Here is a 27,496-nt window from a genome sequence, read left to right as displayed (position 1 = left end):
CTCCAACGCTGAGTTTCTCCAACACAGTCTCTCCAGCACGGTTTTTCTCCAGCACGGAGTTTCTCCAGCACGGCGTTTCTCCAGCATGGAGTTTCTCCAACACGGAGATTCTCCAGCACTTAGTTTCTCCACCATGGAGTTTCTCCAGCACGCAGTTTCTCCAGCGCTGAGTTTCTCCACCGTGGAGTTTCTCCAACGCGGAGTTTCTCCAGAGCGCAGTTTCTCTAGCGCGGAGTTTCTAAAGCGCGGAGTTTCTCCAGCTCGGAGTTTCTCCAACGCGGAGTTTCTCCAACGCAGTGTCTTATACACAGAGTTTCTCCAGCACGGAGTTTCTCCAGCACGGAGATTCTCCAGAATGGAGTTTCTCCAGCACTTAGTTTCTCCAGCACGAAGTTTCTCCAACACGGAGTTTCTCCAACACGGAGTTTCTCAAACACGAAGTTTCTCCAGCACGGAGTTTCTCCAGCACGGAGATTCTCCAGCAAGCAGTTTCTCCAGCACAGAGTTTCTGAAGGACAGAGTTTCTCCAGCACGGAGTTCCTCCAACACGGAGTTTCTCCAACACGGAGCTTCTCCAGCACAGATTTTCTCCAGCATGGAGTTTCTCTAGCACGGAGTTTCTCCAGGACGGATTTTCTCCAGCACGGAGTTTCTCCAGCACGGAGTTTCTCCAGCACGGAGTTTCTCCAACACGAAGTTTCTCCAGCGCGGAGTCTCTCCACCGCGGAGTTTCTCCAGCACGCAGTTTCTCCAACGCAGAGTTTCTCCAACGCGGAGTTCCTCCAGCGCGGAATTTCTCCAACGCGGAGTTTCTCCAGCGCGGAGTTTCTCCAACGCGGAGTTTCTCCAAAGCGGAGTTTCTCCAGCGCGGAGTTTCTCTAGCGCGGAGTTTCTAAAGCGCGGAGTTTCTCCAGCACGATGTTTCTCCAGCGCGGAGTTTCTCCAACGCGGAGTTTCTCCAGCGCGGAGTTTCTCAAACACGAAGTTTCTCCAGCACGAAGTTGCTCCAACACGGAGTTTCTCCAACACGGAGTTTCTCCAAAACGGAGTTTCTCCAGCACATATTTTCTCCAGCATGGAGTTTCTCCAGCACGGAGTTTCCCAAGCACGGAGTTTCTCCAGCATGGAGTTTCTCCAGCACGGAGTTTCTCCAGCACGGAGTTTCTCCAACACGAAGTTTCTCCAGCACGGAGTTTCTTATACATAGGGTTTCTCCAGCACAGAGTTTCTCCAGCACGGAGATTCTCCATCAAGGAGATTCTACAGCACGGAGTTTCTCAAGCACGGAGTTTCTCCAGCACGGAGTTTCTCCAGCACGGAGTTCCTCCAACACAGAGTTTCTCCAACACGGAGTTTCTCCAGCATTGAGTTTCTCCAGCATGGAGTTTCTCCAGCACGGAGCTCCAGCACGGAGTTACTCCAGAACGGAGCTTCTCCAGCACGGAATTTCTCCAGCACGGAGTTTCTCCAGCACGAAGTTTCTCCAACGCGGACTTTCTTCAACGCGGAGTTTCTCCAACGCAGAGTTTCTCCAACGCAGAGTTTCTTATACACAGAGTTTCTCCAGCACGGAGTTTCTCCAGCACGGAGATTCTAAAGCACGGAGTTTCTCAAGCACGAAGTTTCTCCAACACGGAGTTTTTCCAACACGGAGTTTGTCCAGCACGGAGTTTCTCCAGCACGGAGTTTCTCCAGCACGGAGTTTGTCCAACTCGGAGTTTCTCCAACACGAAGTTTCTCCGGCACGAAGTTTCTCCAACACGGAGTTTCTCCAACACGGAGTTTCTCAAACACGGAGTTTCTCCAGCATGGAGATTCTCAAGCAAGGAGTTTCTCCAGCAAAGAGTTTCTGAAGCACGGAGTTTCTCCAGCACGGAGTTGCTCCAACACAGATTTTCTCCAACACGGAGTTTCTCCAGCACAGATTTTCTCCAGCATGGAGTTTCTCCAGCACGGAGTTTCTCTAGCACGGACTTTCTCCAGCACGGAGTTTCTCCAGCACGGAGTTTTTCCAAAACGGAGTTTCTCAAACACGGAGTTTCTCCAACACGGAGTTTCTCCAGCGCGGAGTTTCTCAAACGCAGAGTTTCTCCAACGCAGTTTCTCCAACGCAGTTTCTCAAGCGCGGAGTTTCTCCAGCGCGGTGTTTCTCCTGCGCGGAGCTTCTCCAGCGCGGAGTTTCTCCAGCACGGAGTTTCTCCAGCACGTAGTTTTTCCAGCGCGGAGTTCCTCCAGCGCGGAATTTCACCAACGCGGAGTTTCTCCAGCTTGGAGTTTCTCCAACACGGAGTTTCTCCAGCATTGAGTTTCTCCAGCGCGGAGTTTCCCAACGCGGAGTTTCTCCAACGCGGAGTTTCTCCAACGCAGAGTTTCTCAAACGCAGTTTCTCCAACGCAGAGCTTCTCATACACAGAGTTTATCCAGCACGGTGTTTCTCCAGCGCGGAGCTTCTCCAGTACGGAGTTTCTCAAGCACGCAGTTTCTCCAGCATGGAGTTCCTCCAACACGGAGTTTCTCTAACACGGAGTTTCTCCAGCACAGAGTTTCTCAAGCATGGAGTTTCTCCAGCATGGAGTTTCTCCAACGCGGACTTTCTCCAACGCGGAGTTTCTCCAAAACGGAGTTTCTCCAGCACGGAGTTTCTCCAACACGAAGTTTCTTCAGCGCGGAGTTTCTCCTGTGCGGAGTTTCTCCAGCACGCAGTTTCTCCAACGCAGAGTTTCTCCAACGCAGTTTCTCCAACGCGGAGTTTCTCCAGCGCGGAGTTTCTCCAACACGGAGTTTCTCCAACAGGGAGTTTCTCCAGCACGGAGTTTGTCCAGCACGGAGTTTCTCAAACACGAAGTTTCTCCAGCACGAAGTTTCTCAAAAACGAAGTTTCTCAAACACGGAGTTTCTCCAGCACGGAGATTCTCCAGCAAGGAGTTTCTCCAGCACAGAGTTTCTGAAGCACGGAGTTTCTCCAGCACGGAGTTTCTCCAACACGGAGTTTCTCCAACACGGAGTTTCTCAAACACGGAGTTTCTCCAGCACGGAGTTTCTCCAGCACGGAGATTCTCCAGCAAGGAGTTTCTCCAACACAGAGTTTCTGAAGCACGGAGTTTCTCCAGCACGGAGTTCCTCCAACACGGAAATTCTCCAACACGGAGTTTCTCCAGCATGGAGTTTCTCCAGCACGAAGTTTCTCCAGCACGGACTTTCTCCAGCAAGGACTTTCTCCAAAACGGACTTTCTCCAACACGGAGTTTCTCCAACACGGAGTTTCTCCAGCGCGGAGTTTCTCCAACGCAGAGTTTCTCCAACACAGTTTCTCCAGCACGGTTTTTCTCCAGCACGGAGTTTCTCCAGCACGGAGTTTCTCCAGCATGGAGTTTCTCCAACACGGAGATTCTCCAGCACGGAGTTTCTCCACCGTGGAGTTTCTCCAACGCGGAGTTTCTCCAGAGCGCAGTTTCTCTAGCGCGGAGTTTCTAAAGCGCGGAGTTTCTCCAGCTCGGAGTTTCTCCAACGCGGAGTTTCTCCAACGCAGTGTCTTATACACAGAGTTTCTCCAGCACGTAGTTTCTCCAGCACGGAGATTCTCCAGCATGGAGTTTCTCCAGCACTTAGTTTCTCCAGCACGAAGTTTCTCCAACACGGAGTTTCTCCAGCACGGAGTTTGTCCAGCACGGAGTTTCTCCAACACGGAGTTTCTCAAACACGAAGTTTCTCCAGCACGAAGTTTCTCCAACACGGAGTTTCGCCAACACGGAGTTTCTCAAACACGAAGTTTCTCCAGCATGGAGATTCTCCAGCAAGGAGTTTCTCCAGCAAAGAGTTTCTGAAGCACAGAGTTTCTCCAGCACGGAGTTGCTCCAAAACGGAGTTTCTCCAACACGGAGTTTCTCCAACACGAAGTTTCTCCAGCGCGGAGTCTCTCCACCGCGGAGTTTCTCCAGCACGCAGTTTCTCCAACGCAGAGTTTCTCCAACGCGGAATTCTTCCAGCGCGGAATTGCTCCAACGCGGAGTTTCTCCAGCGCGGAGTTTCTCCAACGCGGAGTTTCTCCAAAGCGGAGTTTCTCCAGCGCGGAGTTTCTCCAACACGAAGTTTAGCCAGCACGGAGTTTCTCCAGCACGATGTTTCTCCAGCGCGGAGTTTCTCCAACGCGGAGTTTCTCCAGCGCGGACTTTCTCAAACACGAAGTTTCTCCAGCACGAAGTTGCTCCAACACGGAGTTTCTCCAGCACGAAGTTGCTCCAACACGGAGTTTCTCCAACGCGGACTTTCTCCAACGCGGAGTTTCTCCAGCGCGGAGTTTCTCCATTCAGAGTTTCTCCAACGCAGAGTTTCTCCAACACGGAGTTTCTCAAACACGAAGTTTCTCCAGCACGAAGTTGCTCCAACACGGAGTTTCTCCAACACGGAGTTTCTCCAAAACGGAGTTTCTCCAGCACATATTTTCTCCAGCATGGAGTTTCTCCAGCACGGAGTTTCCCAAGCACGGAGTTTCTCCAGCATGGAGTTTCTCCAGCACGGAGTTTCTCCAGCACGGAGTTTCTCCAACACGAAGTTTCTCCAGCACGGAGTTTCTTATACATAGGGTTTCTCGAGCACAGAGTTTCTCCAGCACGGAGATTCTCCATCAAGGAGATTCTACAGCACGGAGTTTCTCCAGCACGGAGTTTCTCCAGCACGAAGTTTCTCCAACGCGGACTTTCTTCAACGCGGAGTTTCTCCAACGCAGAGTTTCTCCAACGCAGAGTTTCTTATACACAGAGTTTCTCCAGCACGGAGTTTTTCCAGCACGGAGATTCTAAAGCACGGAGTTTCTCCAGCACGAAGTTTCTCCAACACGAAGTTTTTCCAACACGGAGTTTGTCCAGACCGGAGTTTCTCCAGCACGGAGTTTCTCCAGCACGGAGTTTGTCCAACTCGGAGTTTCTCCAACACGAAATTTCTCCAGCACGAAGTTTCTCCAACACGGAGTTTCTCCAACACGGAGTTTCTCAAACACGGAGTTTCTCCAGCATGGAGATTCTCCAGCAAGGAGTTTCTCCAGCAAAGAGTTTCTGAAGCACGGAGTTTCTCCAGCACGGAGTTGCTCCAACACAGATTTTCTCCAACACGGAGTTTCTCCAGCACAAATTTTCTCCAGCATGGAGTTTCTCCAGCACGGAGTTTCTCTAGCACGGACTTTCTCCAGCACGGAGTTCCTCCAGCACGGAGTTTCTCCAAAACGGAGTTTCTCAAACACGGAGTTTCTCCAACACGGAGTTTCTCCAGCGCGGAGTTTCTCAAACGCAGAGTTTCTCCAACGCAGTTTCTCAAGGGCGGTGTTTCTCCAGCGCGGAGTTTCTCCTGCGCGGAGCTTCTCCAGCGCGGAGTTTCTCCAGCACGGAGTTTCTCCAGCACGTAGTTTTTCCAGCGCGGAGTTCCTCCAGCGCGGAATTTCACCAACGCGGAGTTTCTCCAGCTTGGAGTTTCTCCAACACGGAGTTTCTCCAGCATTGAGTTTCTCCAGCGCGGAGTTTCCCAACGCGGAGTTTCTCCAACGCGGAGTTTCTCCAACGCAGAGTTTCTCAAACGCAGTTTCTCCAACGCAGAGCTTCTCATACACAGAGTTTATTCAGCACGGTGTTTCTCCAGCGCGGAGCTTCTCCAGTACGGAGTTTCTCAAGCACGCAGTTTCTCCAGCATGGAGTTCCTCCAACACGGAGTTTCTCTAACACGGAGTTTCTCCAGCACAGAGTTTCTCAAGCATGGAGTTTCTCCAGCATGGAGTTTCTCCAACGCGGACTTTCTCCAACGCGGAGTTTCTCTAAAACGGAGTTTCTCCAGCACGGAGTTTCTCCAACACGAAGTTTCTCCAGCGCGGAGTTTCTCCTGTGCGGAGTTTCTCCAGCACGCAGTTTCTCCAACACGGAGTTTCTCCAACACGGAGTTTCTCCAATACGGAATTTCTTAAACACGGAGTATCTCCAGCACGGAGTTTCTCCAGCACGGAGTTTCTCCAGCACGGAGACTCTCCAGCAAGCAATTTCTCCAGCACAGAGTTTCTGAAGCACGGAGTTCATCCAACACGGAGTTTGTCCAACACGGAGATTCTCCAAAACAGAGTTTCTCCAACACGGAGTTTCTCCAACACGAAGTTTCTCCGGCGCGGAGTTTCTCCAGCGCGGAGTTTCTCCAGCACGCAGTTTCTCCAAAGCAGAGTTTCTCCAACGCAGTTTCTCCAACGCGGAGTTTCTCCAGCGCGGAGTTTCTCCAGCGCGGAGTTCCTCCAGCGCAGAATTTCTCCAACGCGAAGTTTCTCCAGCGCCGAGTTTCTCCAACGCGGAGTTTCTCCAAAGCGGAGTATCTCCAGCGCGGAGTTTCTCTAGCACGGAGATTCTCCAGCAAGGAGTTTCTCCAGCACGGAGTTTCTCAAGCACGGAGTTTCTCCAGCACGGAGTTTCTCCAGCACAGAGTTTGTCCAGCACGGAGTTTCTCCAACACAGAGTTTCTCCAACACGGAGTTTCTCAAACACGGAGTTTCTCCAGCACGGAGTTTCTCCAGCACGGAGATTCTCCAGCAAGGAGTTTCTCCAACACAGAGTTTCTGAAGCACGGAGTTTCTCCAGCACGGAGTTCCTCCAACACGGAAATTCTCCAACACGGAGTTTCTCCAGCATGGAGTTTCTCCAGCACGAAGTTTCTGCAGCACGGACTTTCTCCAGCACGGAGTTTCTCCAGCACGGTTTTTCTCCAGCACGGAGTTTCTCCACCATGGAGTTTCTCCAGCACGCAGTTTCTCCAGCGCTGAGTTTCTCCACCGTGGAGTTTCTCCAACGCGGAGTTTCTCCAGAGCGCAGTTTCTCTAGCGCGGAGTTTCTAAAGCGCGGAGTTTCTCCAGCTCGGAGTTTCTCCAACGCGGAGTTTCTCCAACGCAGTGTCTTATACACAGAGTTTCTCCTGCACGGAGTTTCTCCAGCGCGGAGATTCTCCAGCATGGAGTTTCTCCAGCACTTAGTTTCTCCAGCACGAAGTTTCTCCAACACGGAGTTTCTCCAGCACGGAGTTTGTCCAGCACGGAGTTTCTCCAACACGGAGTTTCTCAAACACGAAGTTTCTCCAGCACGGAGTTTCTCCAACACGGAGATTCTCCAGCAAGCAGTTTCTCCAGCACAGTTTCTGAAGGACGGAGTTTCTCCAGCACGGAGTTCCTCCAACACGGAGTTTCTCCAACACGGAGTTTCTCCAGCACAGATTTTCTCCAGCATGGAGTTTCTCTAGCACGGAGTTTCTCCAGGACGGATTTTCTCCAGCACGGAGTTTCTCCAGCACGGAGTTTCTCCAGCGCGGAGTTTCTCCTGTGCGGAGTTTCTCCAGCACGCAGTTTCTCCAACGCAGAGTTTCTCGAACGCAGTTTCTCCAACGCGGAGTTTCTCCAGCGCGGAGTTTCTCCAACACGGAGTTTTTCCAACAGGGAGTTTCTCCAGCACGGAGTTTGTCCAGCACGGAGTTTCTCAAACACGAAGTTTCTCCAGCACGAAGTTTCTCAAAAACGAAGTTTCTCAAACACGGAGTTTCTCCAGCACGGAGATTCTCCAGCAAGGAGTTTCTCCAGTACAGAGTTTCTGAAGCACGGAGTTTCTCCAGCACGGAGTTTCTCCAACACGGAGTTTCTCCAACACGGAGTTTCTCAAACACGGAGTTTCTCCAGCACGGAGTTTCTCCAGCACGGAGTTTCTCCAGCACGGAGATTCTCCAGCAAGGAGTTTCTCCAACACAGAGTTTATGAAGCACGGAGTTTCTTCAGCACGGAGTTCCTCCAACACGGAAATTCTCCAACACGGAGTTTCTCCAGCATGGAGTTTCTCCAGCACGAAGTTTCTCCAGCACGGACTTTCTCCAGCACGGAGTTTCTCCAGCACGGAGTTTCTCCAGCACGGAGTTTCTCCAAAACGGACTTTCTCCAACACGGAGTTTCTCCAACACGGAGTTTCTCCAACACGGAGTTTCTCCAGCGCGGAGTTTCTCCAACGCAGAGTTTCTCCAACACAGTCTCTCCAGCACGGTTTTTCTCCAGCACGGAGTTTCTCCAGCACGGCGTTTCTCCAGCATGGAGTTTCTCCAACACGGAGATTCTCCAGCACTTAGTTTCTCCACCATGGAGTTTCTCCAGCACGCAGTTTCTCCAGCGCTGAGTTTCTCCACCGTGGAGTTTCTCCAACGCGGAGTTTCTCCAGAGCGCAGTTTCTCTAGCGCGGAGTTTCTAAAGCGCGGAGTTTCTCCAGCTCGGAGTTTCTCCAACGCGGAGTTTCTCCAACGCAGTGTCTTATACACAGAGTTTCTCCAGCACGGAGTTTCTCCAGCACGGAGATTCTCCAGAATGGAGTTTCTCCAGCACTTAGTTTCTCCAGCACGAAGTTTCTCCAACACGGAGTTTCTCCAACACGGAGTTTCTCAAACACGAAGTTTCTCCAGCACGGAGTTTCTCCAGCACGGAGATTCTCCAGCAAGCAGTTTCTCCAGCACAGAGTTTCTGAAGGACAGAGTTTCTCCAGCACGGAGTTCCTCCAACACGGAGTTTCTCCAACACGGAGCTTCTCCAGCACAGATTTTCTCCAGCATGGAGTTTCTCTAGCACGGAGTTTCTCCAGGACGGATTTTCTCCAGCACGGAGTTTCTCCAGCACGGAGTTTCTCCAGCACGGAGTTTCTCCAAAACGGAGTTTCTCCAACACGGAGTTTCTCCAACACGAAGTTTCTCCAGCGCGGAGTCTCTCCACCGCGGAGTTTCTCCAGCACGCAGTTTCTCCAACGCAGAGTTTCTCCAACGCGGAGTTCCTCCAGCGCGGAATTTCTCCAACGCGGAGTTTCTCCAGCGCGGAGTTTCTCCAACGCGGAGTTTCTCCAAAGCGGAGTTTCTCCAGCGCGGAGTTTCTCTTGCGCGGAGTTTCTAAAGCGCGGAGTTTCTCCAGCTCGGAGTTTCTCCAACACGAAGTTTAGCCAGCACGCAGTTTCTCCAGCACGATGTTTCTCCAGCGCGGAGTTTCTCCAACACGAAGTTTCTCCAGCGCGGAGTTTCTCCTGTGCGGAGTTTCTCCAGCACGCAGTTTCTCCAACGCAGAGTTTCTCGAACGCAGTTTCTCCAACGCGGAGTTTCTCCAGCGCGGAGTTTCTCCAACACGGAGTTTTTCCAACAGGGAGTTTCTCCAGCACGGAGTTTGTCCAGCACGGAGTTTCTCAAACACGAAGTTTCTCCAGCACGAAGTTTCTCAAAAACGAAGTTTCTCAAACACGGAGTTTCTCCAGCACGGAGATTCTCCAAGCAAGGAGTTTCTCCAGCACAGAGTTTCTGAAGCACGGAGTTTCTCCAGCACGGAGTTTCTCCAACACGGAGTTTCTCCAACACGGAGTTTCTCAAACACGGAGTTTCTCCAGCACGGAGTTTCTCCAGCACGGAGATTCTCCAGCAAGGAGTTTCTCCAACACAGAGTTTATGAAGCACGGAGTTTCTCCAGCACGGAGTTCCTCCAACACGGAAATTCTCCAACACGGAGTTTCTCCAGCATGGAGTTTCTCCAGCACGAAGTTTCTCCAGCACGGACTTTCTCCAGCACGGAGTTTCTCCAGCACGGAGTTTCTCCAGCACGGAGTTTCTCCAAAACGGACTTTCTCCAACACGGAGTTTCTCCAACACGGAGTTTCTCCAACACGGAGTTTCTCCAGCGCGGAGTTTCTCCAACGCTGAGTTTCTCCAACACAGTCTCTCCAGCACGGTTTTTCTCCAGCACGGAGTTTCTCCAGCACGGCGTTTCTCCAGCATGGAGTTTCTCCAACACGGAGATTCTCCAGCACTTAGTTTCTCCACCATGGAGTTTCTCCAGCACGCAGTTTCTCCGGCGCTGAGTTTCTCCACCGTGGAGTTTCTCCAACGCGGAGTTTCTCCAGAGCGCAGTTTCTCTAGCGCGGAGTTTCTAAAGCGCGGAGTTTCTCCAGCTCGGAGTTTCTCCAACGCGGAGTTTCTCCAACGCAGTGTCTTATACACAGAGTTTCTCCAGCACGGAGTTTCTCCAGCACGGAGATTCTCCAGAATGGAGTTTCTCCAGCACTTAGTTTCTCCAGCACGAAGTTTCTCCAACACGGAGTTTCTCCAACACGGAGTTTCTCAAACACGAAGTTTCTCCAGCACGGAGTTTCTCCAGCACGGAGATTCTCCAGCAAGCAGTTTCTCCAGCACAGAGTTTCTGAAGGACAGAGTTTCTCCAGCACGGAGTTCCTCCAACACGGAGTTTCTCCAACACGGAGCTTCTCCAGCACAGATTTTCTCCAGCATGGAGTTTCTCTAGCACGGAGTTTCTCCAGGACGGATTTTCTCCAGCACGGAGTTTCTCCAGCACGGAGTTTCTCCAGCACGGAGTTTCTCCAACACAGAGTTTCTCCAACACGAAGTTTCTCCAGCGCGGAGTCTCTCCACCGCGGAGTTTCTCCAGCACGCAGTTTCTCCAACGCAGAGTTTCTCCAACGCGGAGTTCCTCCAGCGCGGAATTTCTCCAACGCGGAGTTTCTCCAGCGCGGAGTTTCTCCAACGCGGAGTTTCTCCAAAGCGGAGTTTCTCCAGCGCGGAGTTTCTCTAGCGCGGAGTTTCTAAAGCGCGGAGTTTCTCCAGCACGATGTTTCTCCAGCGCGGAGTTTCTCCAACGCGGAGTTTCTCCAGCGCGGAGTTTCTCAAACACGAAGTTTCTCCAGCACGAAGTTGCTCCAACACGGAGTTTCTCCAACACGGAGTTTCTCCAAAACGGAGTTTCTCCAGCACATATTTTCTCCAGCATGGAGTTTCTCCAGCACGGAGTTTCCCAAGCACGGAGTTTCTCCAGCATGGAGTTTCTCCAGCACGGAGTTTCTCCAGCACGGAGTTTCTCCAACACGAAGTTTCTCCAGCACGGAGTTTCTTATACATAGGGTTTCTCCAGCACAGAGTTTCTCCAGCACGGAGATTCTCCATCAAGGAGATTCTACAGCACGGAGTTTCTCAAGCACGGAGTTTCTCCAGCACGGAGTTTCTCCAGCACGGAGTTCCTCCAACACAGAGTTTCTCCAACACGGAGTTTCTCCAGCATTGAGTTTCTCCAGCATGGAGTTTCTCCAGCACGGAGCTCCAGCACGGAGTTACTCCAGAACGGAGCTTCTCCAGCACGGAATTTCTCCAGCACGGAGTTTCTCCAGCACGAAGTTTCTCCAACGCGGACTTTCTTCAACGCGGAGTTTCTCCAACGCAGAGTTTCTCCAACGCAGAGTTTCTTATACACAGAGTTTCTCCAGCACGGAGTTTCTCCAGCACGGAGATTCTAAAGCACGGAGTTTCTCAAGCACGAAGTTTCTCCAACACGGAGTTTTTCCAACACGGAGTTTGTCCAGCACGGAGTTTCTCCAGCACGGAGTTTCTCCAGCACGGAGTTTGTCCAACTCGGAGTTTCTCCAACACGAAGTTTCTCCGGCACGAAGTTTCTCCAACACGGAGTTTCTCCAACACGGAGTTTCTCAAACACGGAGTTTCTCCAGCATGGAGATTCTCAAGCAAGGAGTTTCTCCAGCAAAGAGTTTCTGAAGCACGGAGTTTCTCCAGCACGGAGTTGCTCCAACACAGATTTTCTCCAACACGGAGTTTCTCCAGCACAGATTTTCTCCAGCATGGAGTTTCTCCAGCACGGAGTTTCTCTAGCACGGACTTTCTCCAGCACGGAGTTTCTCCAGCACGGAGTTTTTCCAAAACGGAGTTTCTCAAACACGGAGTTTCTCCAACACGGAGTTTCTCCAGCGCGGAGTTTCTCAAACGCAGAGTTTCTCCAACGCAGTTTCTCCAACGCAGTTTCTCAAGCGCGGAGTTTCTCCAGCGCGGTGTTTCTCCTGCGCGGAGCTTCTCCAGCGCGGAGTTTCTCCAGCACGGAGTTTCTCCAGCACGTAGTTTTTCCAGCGCGGAGTTCCTCCAGCGCGGAATTTCACCAACGCGGAGTTTCTCCAGCTTGGAGTTTCTCCAACACGGAGTTTCTCCAGCATTGAGTTTCTCCAGCGCGGAGTTTCCCAACGCGGAGTTTCTCCAACGCGGAGTTTCTCCAACGCAGAGTTTCTCAAACGCAGTTTCTCCAACGCAGAGCTTCTCATACACAGAGTTTATCCAGCACGGTGTTTCTCCAGCGCGGAGCTTCTCCAGTACGGAGTTTCTCAAGCACGCAGTTTCTCCAGCATGGAGTTCCTCCAACACGGAGTTTCTCTAACACGGAGTTTCTCCAGCACAGAGTTTCTCAAGCATGGAGTTTCTCCAGCATGGAGTTTCTCCAACGCGGACTTTCTCCAACGCGGAGTTTCTCCAAAACGGAGTTTCTCCAGCACGGAGTTTCTCCAACACGAAGTTTCTCCAGCGCGGAGTTTCTCCTGTGCGGAGTTTCTCCAGCACGCAGTTTCTCCAACGCAGAGTTTCTCCAACGCAGTTTCTCCAACGCGGAGTTTCTCCAGCGCGGAGTTTCTCCAACACGGAGTTTCTCCAACAGGGAGTTTCTCCAGCACGGAGTTTGTCCAGCACGGAGTTTCTCAAACACGAAGTTTCTCCAGCACGAAGTTTCTCAAAAACGAAGTTTCTCAAACACGGAGTTTCTCCAGCACGGAGATTCTCCAGCAAGGAGTTTCTCCAGCACAGAGTTTCTGAAGCACGGAGTTTCTCCAGCACGGAGTTTCTCCAACACGGAGTTTCTCCAACACGGAGTTTCTCAAACACGGAGTTTCTCCAGCACGGAGTTTCTCCAGCACGGAGATTCTCCAGCAAGGAGTTTCTCCAACACAGAGTTTCTGAAGCACGGAGTTTCTCCAGCACGGAGTTCCTCCAACACGGAAATTCTCCAACACGGAGTTTCTCCAGCATGGAGTTTCTCCAGCACGAAGTTTCTCCAGCACGGACTTTCTCCAGCAAGGACTTTCTCCAAAACGGACTTTCTCCAACACGGAGTTTCTCCAACACGGAGTTTCTCCAGCGCGGAGTTTCTCCAACGCAGAGTTTCTCCAACACAGTTTCTCCAGCACGGTTTTTCTCCAGCACGGAGTTTCTCCAGCACGGAGTTTCTCCAGCATGGAGTTCCTCCAACACGGAGATTCTCCAGCACGGAGTTTCTCCACCGTGGAGTTTCTCCAACGCGGAGTTTCTCCAGAGCGCAGTTTCTCTAGCGCGGAGTTTCTAAAGCGCGGAGTTTCTCCAGCTCGGAGTTTCTCCAACGCGGAGTTTCTCCAACGCAGTGTCTTATACACAGAGTTTCTCCAGCACGGAGTTTCTCCAGCACGGAGATTCTCCAGCATGGAGTTTCTCCAGCACTTAGTTTCTCCAGCACGAAGTTTCTCCAACACGGAGTTTCTCCAGCACGGAGTTTGTCCAGCACGGAGTTTCTCCAACACGGAGTTTCTCAAACACGAAGTTTCTCCAGCACGAAGTTTCTCCAACACGGAGTTTCGCCAACACGGAGTTTCTCAAACACGAAGTTTCTCCAGCATGGAGATTCTCCAGCAAGGAGTTTCTCCAGCAAAGAGTTTCTGAAGCACAGAGTTTCTCCAGCACGGAGTTGCTCCAAAACGGAGTTTCTCCAACACGGAGTTTCTCCAACACGAAGTTTCTCCAGCGCGGAGTCTCTCCACCGCGGAGTTTCTCCAGCACGCAGTTTCTCCAACGCAGAGTTTCTCCAACGCGGAGTTCCTCCAGCGCGGAATTGCTCCAACGCGGAGTTTCTCCAGCGCGGAGTTTCTCCAACGCGGAGTTTCTCCAAAGCGGAGTTTCTCCAGCGCGGAGTTTCTCTAGCGCGGAGTTTCTAAAGCGCGGAGTTTCTCCAGCTCGGAGTTTCTCCAACACGAAGTTTAGCCAGCACGGAGTTTCTCCAGCACGATGTTTCTCCAGCGCGGAGTTTCTCCAACGCGGAGTTTCTCCAGCGCGGACTTTCTCAAACACGAAGTTTCTCCAGCACGAAGTTGCTCCAACACGGAGTTTCTCCAGCACGAAGTTGCTCCAACACGGAGTTTCTCCAACGCGGACTTTCTCCAACGCGGAGTTTCTCCAGCGCGGAGTTTCTCCATTCAGAGTTTCTCCAACGCAGAGTTTCTCCAACACGGAGTTTCTCAAACACGAAGTTTCTCCAGCACGAAGTTGCTCCAACACGGAGTTTCTCCAACACGGAGTTTCTCCAAAACGGAGTTTCTCCAGCACATATTTTCTCCAGCATGGAGTTTCTCCAGCACGGAGTTTCCCAAGCACGGAGTTTCTCCAGCATGGAGTTTCTCCAGCACGGAGTTTCTCCAGCACGGAGTTTCTCCAACACGAAGTTTCTCCAGCACGGAGTTTCTTATACATAGGGTTTCTCGAGCACAGAGTTTCTCCAGCACGGAGATTCTCCATCAAGGAGATTCTACAGCACGGAGTTTCTCCAGCACGGAGTTTCTCCAGCACGAAGTTTCTCCAACGCGGACTTTCTTCAACGCGGAGTTTCTCCAACGCAGAGTTTCTCCAACGCAGAGTTTCTTATACACAGAGTTTCTCCAGCACGGAGTTTTTCCAGCACGGAGATTCTAAAGCACGGAGTTTCTCCAGCACGAAGTTTCTCCAACACGAAGTTTTTCCAACACGGAGTTTGTCCAGACCGGAGTTTCTCCAGCACGGAGTTTGTCCAACTCGGAGTTTCTCCAACACGAAATTTCTCCAGCACGAAGTTTCTCCAACACGGAGTTTCTCCAACACGGAGTTTCTCAAACACGGAGTTTCTCCAGCATGGAGATTCTCCAGCAAGGAGTTTCTCCAGCAAAGAGTTTCTGAAGCACGGAGTTTCTCCAGCACGGAGTTGCTCCAACACAGATTTTCTCCAACACGGAGTTTCTCCAGCACAAATTTTCTCCAGCATGGAGTTCCTCCAGCACGGAGTTTCTCCAAAACGGAGTTTCTCAAACACGGAGTTTCTCCAACACGGAGTTTCTCCAGCGCGGAGTTTCTCAAACGCAGAGTTTCTCCAACGCAGTTTCTCAAGGGCGGTGTTTCTCCAGCGCGGAGTTTCTCCTGCGCGGAGCTTCTCCAGCGCGGAGTTTCTCCAGCACGGAGTTTCTCCAGCACGTAGTTTTTCCAGCGCGGAGTTCCTCCAGCGCGGAATTTCACCAACGCGGAGTTTCTCCAGCTTGGAGTTTCTCCAACACGGAGTTTCTCCAGCATTGAGTTTCTCCAGCGCGGAGTTTCCCAACGCGGAGTTTCTCCAACGCGGAGTTTCTCCAACGCAGAGTTTCTCAAACGCAGTTTCTCCAACGCAGAGCTTCTCATACACAGAGTTTATTCAGCACGGTGTTTCTCCAGCGCGGAGCTTCTCCAGTACGGAGTTTCTCAAGCACGCAGTTTCTCCAGCATGGAGTTCCTCCAACACGGAGTTTCTCTAACACGGAGTTTCTCCAGCACAGAGTTTCTCAAGCATGGAGTTTCTCCAGCATGGAGTTTCTCCAACGCGGACTTTCTCCAACGCGGAGTTTCTCTAAAACGGAGTTTCTCCAGCACGGAGTTTCTCCAACACGAAGTTTCTCCAGCGCGGAGTTTCTCCTGTGCGGAGTTTCTCCAGCACGCAGTTGCTCCAACACGGAGTTTCTCCAACACGGAGTTTCTCCAATACGGAATTTCTTAAACACGGAGTTTCTCCAGCACGGAGTTTCTCCAGCACGGAGTTTCTCCAGCACGGAGACTCTCCAGCAAGCAATTTCTCCAGCACAGAGTTTCTGAAGCACGGAGCTCATCCAACACGGAGTTTGTCCAACACGGAGATTCTCCAAAACAGAGTTTCTCCAACACGGAGTTTCTCCAACACGAAGTTTCTCCGGCGCGGAGTTTCTCCAGCGCGGAGTTTCTCCAGCACGCAGTTTCTCCAAAGCAGAGTTTCTCCAACGCAGTTTCTCCAACGCGGAGTTTCTCCAGCGCGGAGTTTCTCCAGCGCGGAGTTCCTCCAGCGCAGAATTTCTCCAACGCGAAGTTTCTCCAGCGCCGAGTTTCTCCAACGCGGAGTTTCTCCAAAGCGGAGTATCTCCAGCGCGGAGTTTCTCTAGCACGGAGATTCTCCAGCAAGGAGTTTCTCCAGCACGGAGTTTCTCAAGCACGGAGTTTCTCCAGCACGGAGTTTCTCCAGCACAGAGTTTGTCCAGCACGGAGTTTCTCCAACACAGAGTTTCTCCAACACGGAGTTTCTCAAACACGGAGTTTCTCCAGCACGGAGTTTCTCCAGCACGGAGATTCTCCAGCAAGGAGTTTCTCCAACACAGAGTTTCTGAAGCACGGAGTTTCTCCAGCACGGAGTTCCTCCAACACGGAAATTCTCCAACACGGAGTTTCTCCAGCATGGAGTTTCTCCAGCACGAAGTTTCTGCAGCACGGACTTTCTCCAGCACGGAGTTTCTCCAGCACGGTTTTTCTCCAGCACGGAGTTTCTCCACCATGGAGTTTCTCCAGCACGCAGTTTCTCCAGCGCTGAGTTTCTCCACCGTGGAGTTTCTCCAACGCGGAGTTTCTCCAGAGCGCAGTTTCTCTAGCGCGGAGTTTCTAAAGCGCGGAGTTTCTCCAGCTCGGAGTTTCTCCAACGCGGAGTTTCTCCAACGCAGTGTCTTATACACAGAGTTTCTCCTGCACGGAGTTTCTCCAGCGCGGAGATTCTCCAGCATGGAGTTTCTCCAGCACTTAGTTTCTCCAGCACGAAGTTTCTCCAACACGGAGTTTCTCCAGCACGGAGTTTGTCCAGCACGGAGTTTCTCCAACACGGAGTTTCTCAAACACGAAGTTTCTCCAGCACGGAGTTTCTCCAACACGGAGATTCTCCAGCAAGCAGTTTCTCCAGCACAGTTTCTGAAGGACGGAGTTTCTCCAGCACGGAGTTCCTCCAACACGGAGTTTCTCCAACACGGAGTTTCTCCAGCACAGATTTTCTCCAGCATGGAGTTTCTCTAGCACGGAGTTTCTCCAGGACGGATTTTCTCCAGCACGGAGTTTCTCCAGCACGGAGTTTCTCCAGCACGGAGTTTCTCCAAAACGGAGTTTCTCCAACACGGAGTTTCTCCAACACGAAGTTTCTCCAGCGCGGAGTCTCTCCAGCGCGGAATTTCTCCAGCACGCAGTTTCTCCAACGCAGAGTTTCTCCAACGCGGAGTTCCTCCAGCGCGGAATTTCTCCAACGCGGAGTTTCTCCAGCGCGGAGTTTCTCCAACGCGGCGTTTCTCCAAAGCGGAGTTTCTCCAGTGCGGAGTTTCTCTAGCGCGGAGTTTCTAAAGCGCGGAGTTTCTCCAGCTCGGAGTTTCTCCAACACGAAGTTTAGCCAGCACGGAGTTTCTCCAGCACGATGTTTCTCCAGCGCGGAGTTTCTCCAACGCGGAGTTTCTCCAGCGCGGAGTTTCTCCAACACGGAGTTTCTCCAGCACGAAGTTGCTCCAACACGGAGTTTCTCCAACGCGGACTTTCTCCAGCATGGAGTTTCTCCAGCACGGAGTTTCTCAAGCACGGAGTTTCTCCAGCATGGAGTTTCTCCAGCACGGAGTTTCTCCAGCACGGAGTTTCTTATACATAGGGTTTCTCCAGCACGGAGTTTCTCCAGCACGGAGATTCTCCATCAAGGAGATTCTACAGCATGGAGTTTCTCAAGCACGGAGTTTCTCCAGCACGGAGTTTCTCCAGCACGGAGTTCCTCCAACACGGAGTTTCTCCAACACGGAGTTTCTCCAGCATTGAGTTTCTCCAGCATGGAGTTTCTCCAGCACGGAGCTCCAGCACGGAGTTACTCCAGAACGGAGCTTCTCCAGCACGGAGTTTCTCCAGCACGGAGTTTCTCCAGCACGAAGTTTCTCCAACGCGGACTTTCTTCAACGCGGAGTTTCTCCAACGCAGAGTTTCTCCAACGCAGAGTTTCTTATACACAGAGTTTCTCCAGCACGGAGTTTCTAGAGCACGGAGATTCTAAAGCACGGAGTTTCTCCAGCACGAAGTTTCTCCAACACGGAGTTTTTCCAACACGGAGTTTGTCCAGACCGGAGTTTCTCCAGCACGGAGTTTCTCCAGCACGGAGTTTGTCCAACTCGGAGTTTCTCCAACACGAAGTTTCTCCAGCACGAAGTTTCTCCAAAACGGAGTTTCTCCAACACGGAGTTTCTCAAACACGGAGTTTCTCCAGCATGGAGATTCTCCAGCAAGGAGTTTCTCCAGCAAAGAGTTTCTGAAGCACGGAGTTTCTCCAGCACGGAGTTGCTCCAACACAGATTTTCTCCAACACGGAGTTTCTCCAGCACAGATTTTCTCCAGCATGGAGTTTCTCCAGCACGGAGTTTCTCTAGCACGGACTTTCTCCAGCACGGAGTTTCTCCAGCACGGAGTTTCTCCAAAACGGAATTTCTCAAACACGGAGTTTCTCCAACACGGAGTTTCTCCAGCGCGGAGTTTCTCAAACGCAGAGTTTCTCCAACGCAGTTTCTCCAACGCAGTTTCTCAAGCGCGGTGTTTCTCCAGCGCGGAGTTTCTCCTGCGCGGAGCTTCTCCAGCGCGGAGTTTCTCCAGCACGGAGTTTCTCCAGCACGTAGTTTTTCCAGCGCGGAGTTCCTCCAGCGCGGAATTTCACCAACGTAGAGTTTCTCCAGCTTGGAGTTTCTCCAACACGGAGTTTCTCCAGCATTGAGTTTCTCCAGCGCGGAGTTTCCCAACGCGGAGTTTCTCCAACGCGGAGTTTCTCCAACGCAGAGTTTCTCAAACGCAGTTTCTCCAACGCAGAGCTTCTCATACACAGAGTTTATCCAGCACGGTGTTTCTCCAGCGCGGAGCTTCTCCAGTACGGAGTTTCTCAAGCACGCAGTTTCTCCAGCATGGAGTTCCTCCAACACGGAGTTTCTCTAACACGGAGTTTCTCCAGCACAGAGTTTCTCAAGCATGGAGTTTCTCCAGCATGGAGTTTCTCCAACGCGGACTTTCTCCAACGCGGAGTTTCTCCAAAACGGAGTTTCTCCAGCACGGAGTTTCTCCAACACGAAGTTTCTCCAGCGCGGAGTTTCTCCTGTGCGGAGTTTCTCCAGCACGCAGTTTCTCCAACGCAGAGTTTCTCGAACGCAGTTTCTCCAACGCGGAGTTTCTCCAGCGCGGAGTTTCTCCAACACGGAGTTTTTCCAACAGGGAGTTTCTCCAGCACGGAGTTTGTCCAGCACGGAGTTTCTCAAACACGAAGTTTCTCCAGCACGAAGTTTCTCAAAAACGAAGTTTCTCAAACACGGAGTTTCTCCAGCACGGAGATTCTCCAGCAAGGAGTTTCTCCAGCACAGAGTTTCTGAAGCACGGAGTTTCTCCAGCACGGAGTTTCTCCAACACAGAGTTTCTCCAACACGGAGTTTCTCAAACACGGAGTTTCTCCAGCACGGAGTTTCTCCAGCACGGAGATTCTCCAGCAAGGAGTTTCTCCAACACAGAGTTTATGAAGCACGGAGTTTCTCCAGCACGGAGTTCCTCCAACACGGAAATTCTCCAACACGGAGTTTCTCCAACGCGGAGTTCCTCCAGCGCGGAATTTCTCCAACGCGGAGTTTCTCCAGCGCGGAGTTTCTCCAACGCGGAGTTTCTCCAAAGCGGAGTTTCTCCAGCGCGGAGTTTCTCTTGCGCGGAGTTTCTAAAGCGCGGAGTTTCTCCAGCTCGGAGTTTCTCCAACACGAAGTTTAGCCAGCACGCAGTTTCTCCAGCACGATGTTCCTCCAGCGCGGAGTTTCTCCAACACGAATTTTCTCCAGCGCGGAGTTTCTCCTGTGCGGAGTTTCTCCAGCACGCAGTTTCTCCAACGCAGAGTTTCTCGAACGCAGTTTCTCCAACGCGGAGTTTCTCCAGCGCGGAGTTTCTCCAACACGGAGTTTTTCCAACAGGGAGTTTCTCCAGCACGGAGTTTGTCCAGCACGGAGTTTCTCAAACACGAAGTTTCTCCAGCACGAAGTTTCTCAAAAACGAAGTTTCTCAAACACGGAGTTTCTCCAGCACGGAGATTCTCCAACCAAGGAGTTTCTCCAGCACAGAGTTTCTGAAGCACGGAGTTTCTCCAGCACGGAGTTTCTCCAACACGGAGTTTCTCCAACACGGAGTTTCTCAAACACGGAGTTTCTCCAGCACGGAGTTTCTCCAGCACGGAGATTCTCCAGCAAGGAGTTTCTCCAACACAGAGTTTATGAAGCACGGAGTTTCTCCAGCACGGAGTTCCTCCAACACGGAAATTCTCCAACACGGAGTTTCTCCAGCATGGAGTTTCTCCAGCACGAAGTTTCTCCAGCACGGACTTTCTCCAGCACGGAGTTTCTCCAGCACGGAGTTTCTCCAGCACGGAGTTTCTCCAAAACGGACTTTCTCCAACACGGAGTTTCTCCAACACGGAGTTTCTCCAACACGGAGTTTCTCCAGCGCGGAGTTTCTCCAACGCTGAGTTTCTCCAACACAGTCTCTCCAGCACGGTTTTTCTCCAGCACGGAGTTTCTCCAGCACGGCGTTTCTCCAGCATGGAGTTTCTCCAACACGGAGATTCTCCAGCACTTAGTTTCTCCACCATGGAGTTTCTCCAGCACGCAGTTTCTCCAGCGCTGAGTTTCTCCACCGTGGAGTTTCTCCAACGCGGAGTTTCTCCAGAGCGCAGTTTCTCTAGCGCGGAGTTTCTAAAGCGCGGAGTTTCTCCAGCTCGGAGTTTCTCCAACGCGGAGTTTCTCCAACGCAGTGTCTTATACACAGAGTTTCTCCAGCACGGAGTTTCTCCAGCACGGAGATTCTCCAGAATGGAGTTTCTCCAGCACTTAGTTTCTCCAGCACAAAGTTTCTCCAACACGGAGTTTCTCCAACACGGAGTTTCTCAAACACGAAGTTTCTCCAGCACGGAGTTTCTCCAGCACGGAGATTCTCCAGCAAGCAGTTTCTCCAGCACAGAGTTTCTGAAGGACAGAGTTTCTCCAGCACGGAGTTCCTCCAACACGGAGTTTCTCCAACACGGAGCTTCTCCAGCACAGATTTTCTCCAGCATGGAGTTTCTCTAGCACGGAGTTTCTCCAGGACGGATTTTCTCCAGCACGGAGTTTCTCCAGCACGGAGTTTCTCCAGCACGGAGTTTCTCCAACACGGAGTTTCTCCAACACGAAGTTTCTCCAGCGCGGAGTCTCTCCACCGCGGAGTTTCTCCAGCACGCAGTTTCTCCAACGCAGAGTTTCTCCAACGCGGAGTTCCTCCAGCGCGGAATTTCTCCAACGCGGAGTTTCTCCAGCGCGGAGTTTCTCCAACGCGGAGTTTCTCCAAAGCGGAGTTTCTCCAGCGCGGAGGTTCTCTAGCGCGGAGTTTCTAAAGCGCGGAGTTTCTCCAGCACGATGTTTCTCCAGCGCGGAGTTTCTCCAACGCGGAGTTTCTCCAGCGCGGACTTTCTCAAACACGAAGTTTCTCCAGCACGAAGTTGCTCCAACACGGAGTTTCTCCAGCACGAAGTTGCTCCAACACGGAGTTTCTCCAACGCGGACTTTCTCCAACGCGGAGTTTCTCCAGCGCGGAGTTTCTCCAACGCAGAGTTTCTCCAACGCAGAGTTTCTCCAACACGGAGTTTCTCAAACACGAAGTTTCTCCAGCACGAAGTTGCTCCAACACGGAGTTTCTCCAACACGGAGTTTCTCCAAAACGGAGTTTCTCCAGCACATATTTTCTCCAGCATGGAGTTTCTCCAGCACGGAGTTTCCCAAGCACGGAGTTTCTCCAGCATGGAGTTTCTCCAGCACGGAGTTTCTCCAGCACGGAGTTTCTCCAACACGAAGTTTCTCCAGCACGGAGTTTCTTATACATAGGGTTTCTCCAGCACAGAGTTTCTCCAGCACGGAGATTCTCCATCAAGGAGATTCTACAGCACGGAGTTTCTCAAGCACGGAGTTTCTCCAGCACGGAGTTTCTCCAGCACGGAGTTCCTCCAACACAGAGTTTCTCCAACACGGAGTTTCTCCAGCATTGAGTTTCTCCAGCATGGAGTTTCTCCAGCACGGAGCTCCAGCACGGAGTTACTCCAGAACGGAGCTTCTCCAGCACGGAATTTCTCCAGCACGGAGTTTCTCCAGCACGAAGTTTCTCCAACGCGGACTTTCTTCAACGCGGAGTTTCTCCAACGCAGAGTTTCTCCAACGCAGAGTTTCTTATACACAGAGTTTCTCCAGCACGGAGTTTCTCCAGCACGGAGATTCTAAAGCACGGAGTTTCTCAAGCACGAAGTTTCTCCAACACGGAGTTTTTCCAACACGGAGTTTGTCCAGCACGGAGTTTCTCCAGCACGGAGTTTCTCCAGCACGGAGTTTGTCCAACTCGGAGTTTCTCCAACACGAAGTTTCTCCGGCACGAAGTTTCTCCAACACGGAGTTTCTCCAACACGGAGTTTCTCAAACACGGAGTTTCTCCAGCATGGAGATTCTCAAGCAAGGAGTTTCTCCAGCAAAGAGTTTCTGAAGCACGGAGTTTCTCCAGCACGGAGTTGCTCCAACACAGATTTTCTCCAACACGGAGTTTCTCCAGCACAGATTTTCTCCAGCATGGAGTTTCTCCAGCACGGAGTTTCTCTAGCACGGACTTTCTCCAGCACGGAGTTTCTCCAGCGCGGAGTTTCTCAAACGCAGAGTTTCTCCAACGCAGTTTCTCCAACGCAGTTTCTCAAGCGCGGAGTTTCTCCAGCGCGGTGTTTCTCCTGCGCGGAGCTTCTCCAGCGCGGAGTTTCTCCAGCACGGAGTTTCTCCAGCACGTAGTTTTTCCAGCGCGGAGTTCCTCCAGCGCGGAATTTCACCAACGCGGAGTTTCTCCAGCTTGGAGTTTCTCCAACACGGAGTTTCTCCAGCATTGAGTTTCTCCAGCGCGGAGTTTCCCAACGCGGAGTTTCTCCAACGCGGAGTTTCTCCAACGCAGAGTTTCTCAAACGCAGTTTCTCCAACGCAGAGCTTCTCATACACAGAGTTTATCCAGCACGGTGTTTCTCCAGCGCGGAGCTTCTCCAGTACGGAGTTTCTCAAGCACGCAGTTTCTCCAGCATGGAGTTCCTCCAACACGGAGTTTCTCTAACACGGAGTTTCTCCAGCACAGAGTTTCTCAAGCATGGAGTTTCTCCAGCACGCAGTTTCTCCAACGCAGAGTTTCTCCAACGCAGTTTCTCCAACGCGGAGTTTCTCCAGCGCGGAGTTTCTCCAACACGGAGTTTCTCCAACAGGGAGTTTCTCCAGCACGGAGTTTGTCCAGCACGGAGTTTCTCAAACACGAAGTTTCTCCAGCACGAAGTTTCTCAAAAACGAAGTTTCTCAAACATGGAGTTTCTCCAGCACGGATATTCTCCAGCAAGGAGTTTCTCCAGCACAGAGTTTCTGAAGCACGGAGTTTCTCCAGCACGGAGTTTCTCCAACACGGAGTTTCTCCAACACGGAGTTTCTCAAACACGGAGTTTCTCCAGCACGGAGTTTCTCCAGCACGGAGATTCTCCAGCAAGGAGTTTCTCCAACACAGAGTTTCTGAAGCACAGAGTTTCTCCAGCACGGAGTTCCTCCAACACGGAAATTCTCCAACACGGAGTTTCTCCAGCATGGAGTTTCTCCAGCACGAAGTTTCTCCAGCACGGACTTTCTCCAGCAAGGACTTTCTCCAACACAGTTTCTCCAGCACGGTTTTTCTCCAGCACGGAGTTTCTCCAGCACGGAGTTTCTCCAGCATGGAGTTTCTCCAACACGGAGATTCTCCAGCACGGAGTTTCTCCACCGTGGAGTTTCTCCAACGCGGAGTTTCTCCAGAGCGCAGTTTCTCTAGCGCGGAGTTTCTAAAGCGCGGAGTTTCTCCAGCTCGGAGTTTCTCCAACGCGGAGTTTCTCCAACGCAGTGTCTTATACACAGAGTTTCTCCAGCACGGAGTTTCTCCAGCACGGAGATTCTCCAGCATGGAGTTTCTCCAGCACTTAGTTTCTCCAGCACGAAGTTTCTCCAACACGGAGTTTCTCCAGCACGGAGTTTGTCCAGCACGGAGTTTCTCCAACACGGAGTTTCTCAAACACGAAGTTTCTCCAGCACGAAGTTTCTCCAACACGGAGTTTCGCCAACACGGAGTTTCTCAAACACGAAGTTTCTCCAGCATGGAGATTCTCCAGCAAGGAGTTTCTCCAGCAAAGAGTTTCTGAAGCACAGAGTTTCTCCAGCACGGAGTTGCTCCAAAACGGAGTTTCTCCAACACGGAGTTTCTCCAACACGAAGTTTCTCCAGCGCGGAGTCTCTCCACCGCGGAGTTTCTCCAGCACGCAGTTTCTCCAACGCAGAGTTTCTCCAACGCGGAGTTCCTCCAGCGCGGAATTGCTCCAACGCGGAGTTTCTCCAGCGCGGAGTTTCTCCAACGCGGAGTTTCTCCAAAGCGGAGTTTCTCCAGCGCGGAGTTTCTCTAGCGCGGAGTTTCTAAAGCGCGGAGTTTCTCCAGCTCGGAGTTTCTCCAACACGAAGTTTAGCCAGCACGGAGTTTCTCCAGCACGATGTTTCTCCAGCGCGGAGTTTCTCCAACGCGGAGTTTCTCCAGCGCGGACTTTCTCAAACACGAAGTTTCTCCAGCACGAAGTTGCTCCAACACGGAGTTTCTCCAGCACGAAGTTGCTCCAACACGGAGTTTCTCCAACGCGGACTTTCTCCAACGCGGAGTTTCTCCAGCGCGGAGTTTCTCCATTCAGAGTTTCTCCAACGCAGAGTTTCTCCAACACGGAGTTTCTCAAACACGAAGATTCTCCAGCACGAAGTTGCTCCAACACGGAGTTTCTCCAACACGGAGTTTCTCCAAAACGGAGTTTCTCCAGCACATATTTTCTCCAGCATGGAGTTTCTCCAGCACGGAGTTTCCCAAGCACGGAGTTTCTCCAGCATGGAGTTTCTCCAGCACGGAGTTTCTCCAGCACGGAGTTTCTCCAACACGAAGTTTCTCCAGCACGGAGTTTCTTATACATAGGGTTTCTCGAGCACAGAGTTTCTCCAGCACGGAGATTCTCCATCAAGGAGATTCTACAGCACGGAGTTTCTCAAGCACGGAGTTTCTCCAGCACGGAGTTTCTCCAGCACGGAGTTTCTCCAACACGGAGTTTCTCCAGCATTGAGTTTCTCCAGCATGGAGTTTCTCCAGCACGGAGCTCCACCACGGAGTTACTCCAGAACGGAGCTTCTCCAGCACGGAATTTCTCCAGCACGGAGTTTCTCCAGCACGAAGTTTCTCCAACGCGGACTTTCTTCTACGCGGAGTTTCTCCAACGCAGAGTTTCTCCAACGCAGAGTTTCTTATACACAGAGTTTCTCCAGCACGGAGTTTCTCCAGCACGGAGATTCTAAAGCACGGAGTTTCTCAAGCACGAAGTTTCTCCAACACGGAGTTTTTCCAACACGGAGTTTGTCCAGCACGGAGTTTCTCCAGCACGGAGTTTCTCCAGCACGGAGTTTGTCCAACTCGGAGTTTCTCCAACACGAAGTTTCTCCGGCACGAAGTTTCTCCAACACGGAGTTTCTCCAACACGGAGTTTCTCCAGCATGGAGATTCTCAAGCAAGGAGTTTCTCCAGCAAAGAGTTTCTGAAGCACGGAATTTCTCCAGCACGGAGTTGCTCCAACACAGATTTTCTCCAACACGGTGTTTCTCCAGCACAGATTTTCTCCAGCATGGAGTTTCTCCAGCACGGAGTTTCTCTAGCGCGGACTTTCTCCAGCACGGAGTTTCTCCAGCACGGAGTTTCTCCAAAACGGAGTTTCTCAAACACGGAGTTTCTCCAACACGGAGTTTCTCCAGCGCGGAGTTTCTCAAACGCAGAGTTTCTCCAACGCAGTTTCTCCAACGCAGTTTCTCAAGCGCGGAGTTTCTCCAGCGCGGTGTTTCTCCTGCGCGGAGCTTCTCCAGCGCGGAGTTTCTCCAGCACGGAGTTTCTCCAGCACGTAGTTTTTCCAGCGCGGAGTTCCTCCAGCGCGGAATTTCACCAACGCGGAGTTTCTCCAGCTTGGAGTTTCTCCAACACGGAGTTTCTCCAGCATTGAGTTTCTCCAGCGCGGAGTTTCCCAACGCGGAGTTTCTCCAACGCGGAGTTTCTCCAACGCAGAGTTTCTCAAACGCAGTTTCTCCAACGCAGAGCTTCTCATACACAGAGTTTATCCAGCACGGTGTTTCTCCAGCGCGGAGCTTCTCCAGTACGGAGTTTCTCAAGCACGCAGTTTCTCCAGCATGGAGTTCCTCCAACACGGAGTTTCTCTAACACGGAGTTTCTCCAGCACAGAGTTTCTCAAGCATGGAGTTTCTCCAGCATGGAGTTTCTCCAACGCGGACTTTCTCCAACGCGGAGTTTCTCCAGCACGAAGTTTCTCAAAAACGAAGTTTCTCAAACACGGAGTTTCTCCAGCACGGAGATTCTCCAGCAAGGAGTTTCTCCAGCACAGAGTTTCTGAAGCACGGAGTTTCTCCAGCACGGAGTTTCTCCAACACGGAGTTTCTCCAACACGGAGTTTCTCAAACACGGAGTTTCTCCAGCACGGAGTTTCTCCAGCACGGAGATTCTCCAGCAAGGAGTTTCTCCAACACAGAGTTTCTGAAGCACGGAGTTTCTCCAGCACGGAGTTCCTCCAACACGGAAATTCTCCAACACGGAGTTTCTCCAGCATGGAGTTTCTCCAGCACGAAGTTTCTCCAGCACGGACTTTCTCCAGCAAGGACTTTCTCCAGCACGGAGTTTCTCCAGCACGAAGTTTCTCCAGCACGGAGTTTCTCCAAAACGGACTTTCTCCAACACGGAGTTTCTCCAACACGGAGTTTCTCCAGCGCGGAGTTTCTCCAACGCAGAGTTTCTCCAACACAGTTTCTCCAGCACGGTTTTTCTCCAGCACGGAGTTTCTCCAGCACGGAGTTTCTCCAGGATGGAGTTTCTCCAACACGGAGATTCTCCAGCACGGAGTTTCTCTACCGTGGAGTTTCTCCAACGCGGAGTTTCTCCAGAGCGCAGTTTCTCTAGCGCGGAGTTTCTAAAGCGCGGAGTTTCTCCAGCTCGGAGTTTCTCCAACGCGGAGTTTCTCCAACACGAAGTTTCTCCAGCGCGGAGTTTCTCCTGTGCGGAGTTTCTCCAGCACGCAGTTTCTCCAACGCAGAGTTTCTCCAACGCAGTTTCTCCAACGCGGAGTTTCTCCAGCGCGGAGTTTCTCCAACACGGAGTTTCTCCAACAGGGAGTTTCTCCAGCACGGAGTTTGTCCAGCACGGAGTTTCTCAAACACGAAGTTTCTCCAGCACGAAGTTTCTCAAAAACGAAGTTTCTCAAACATGGAGTTTCTCCAGCACGGATATTCTCCAGCAAGGAGTTTCTCCAGCACAGAGTTTCTGAAGCACGGAGTTTCTCCAGCACGGAGTTTCTCCAACACGGAGTTTCTCCAACACGGAGTTTCTCAAACACGGAGTTTCTCCAGCACGGAGTTTCTCCAGCACGGAGATTCTCCAGCAAGGAGTT

This window comes from Amblyomma americanum, chromosome 6 (genome assembly GCF_052857255.1).
Source record: "Amblyomma americanum isolate KBUSLIRL-KWMA chromosome 6, ASM5285725v1, whole genome shotgun sequence".
NCBI lineage: Eukaryota > Metazoa > Arthropoda > Arachnida > Ixodida > Ixodidae > Amblyomma > Amblyomma americanum.
This window is presented reverse-complemented; position numbering follows the sequence as displayed.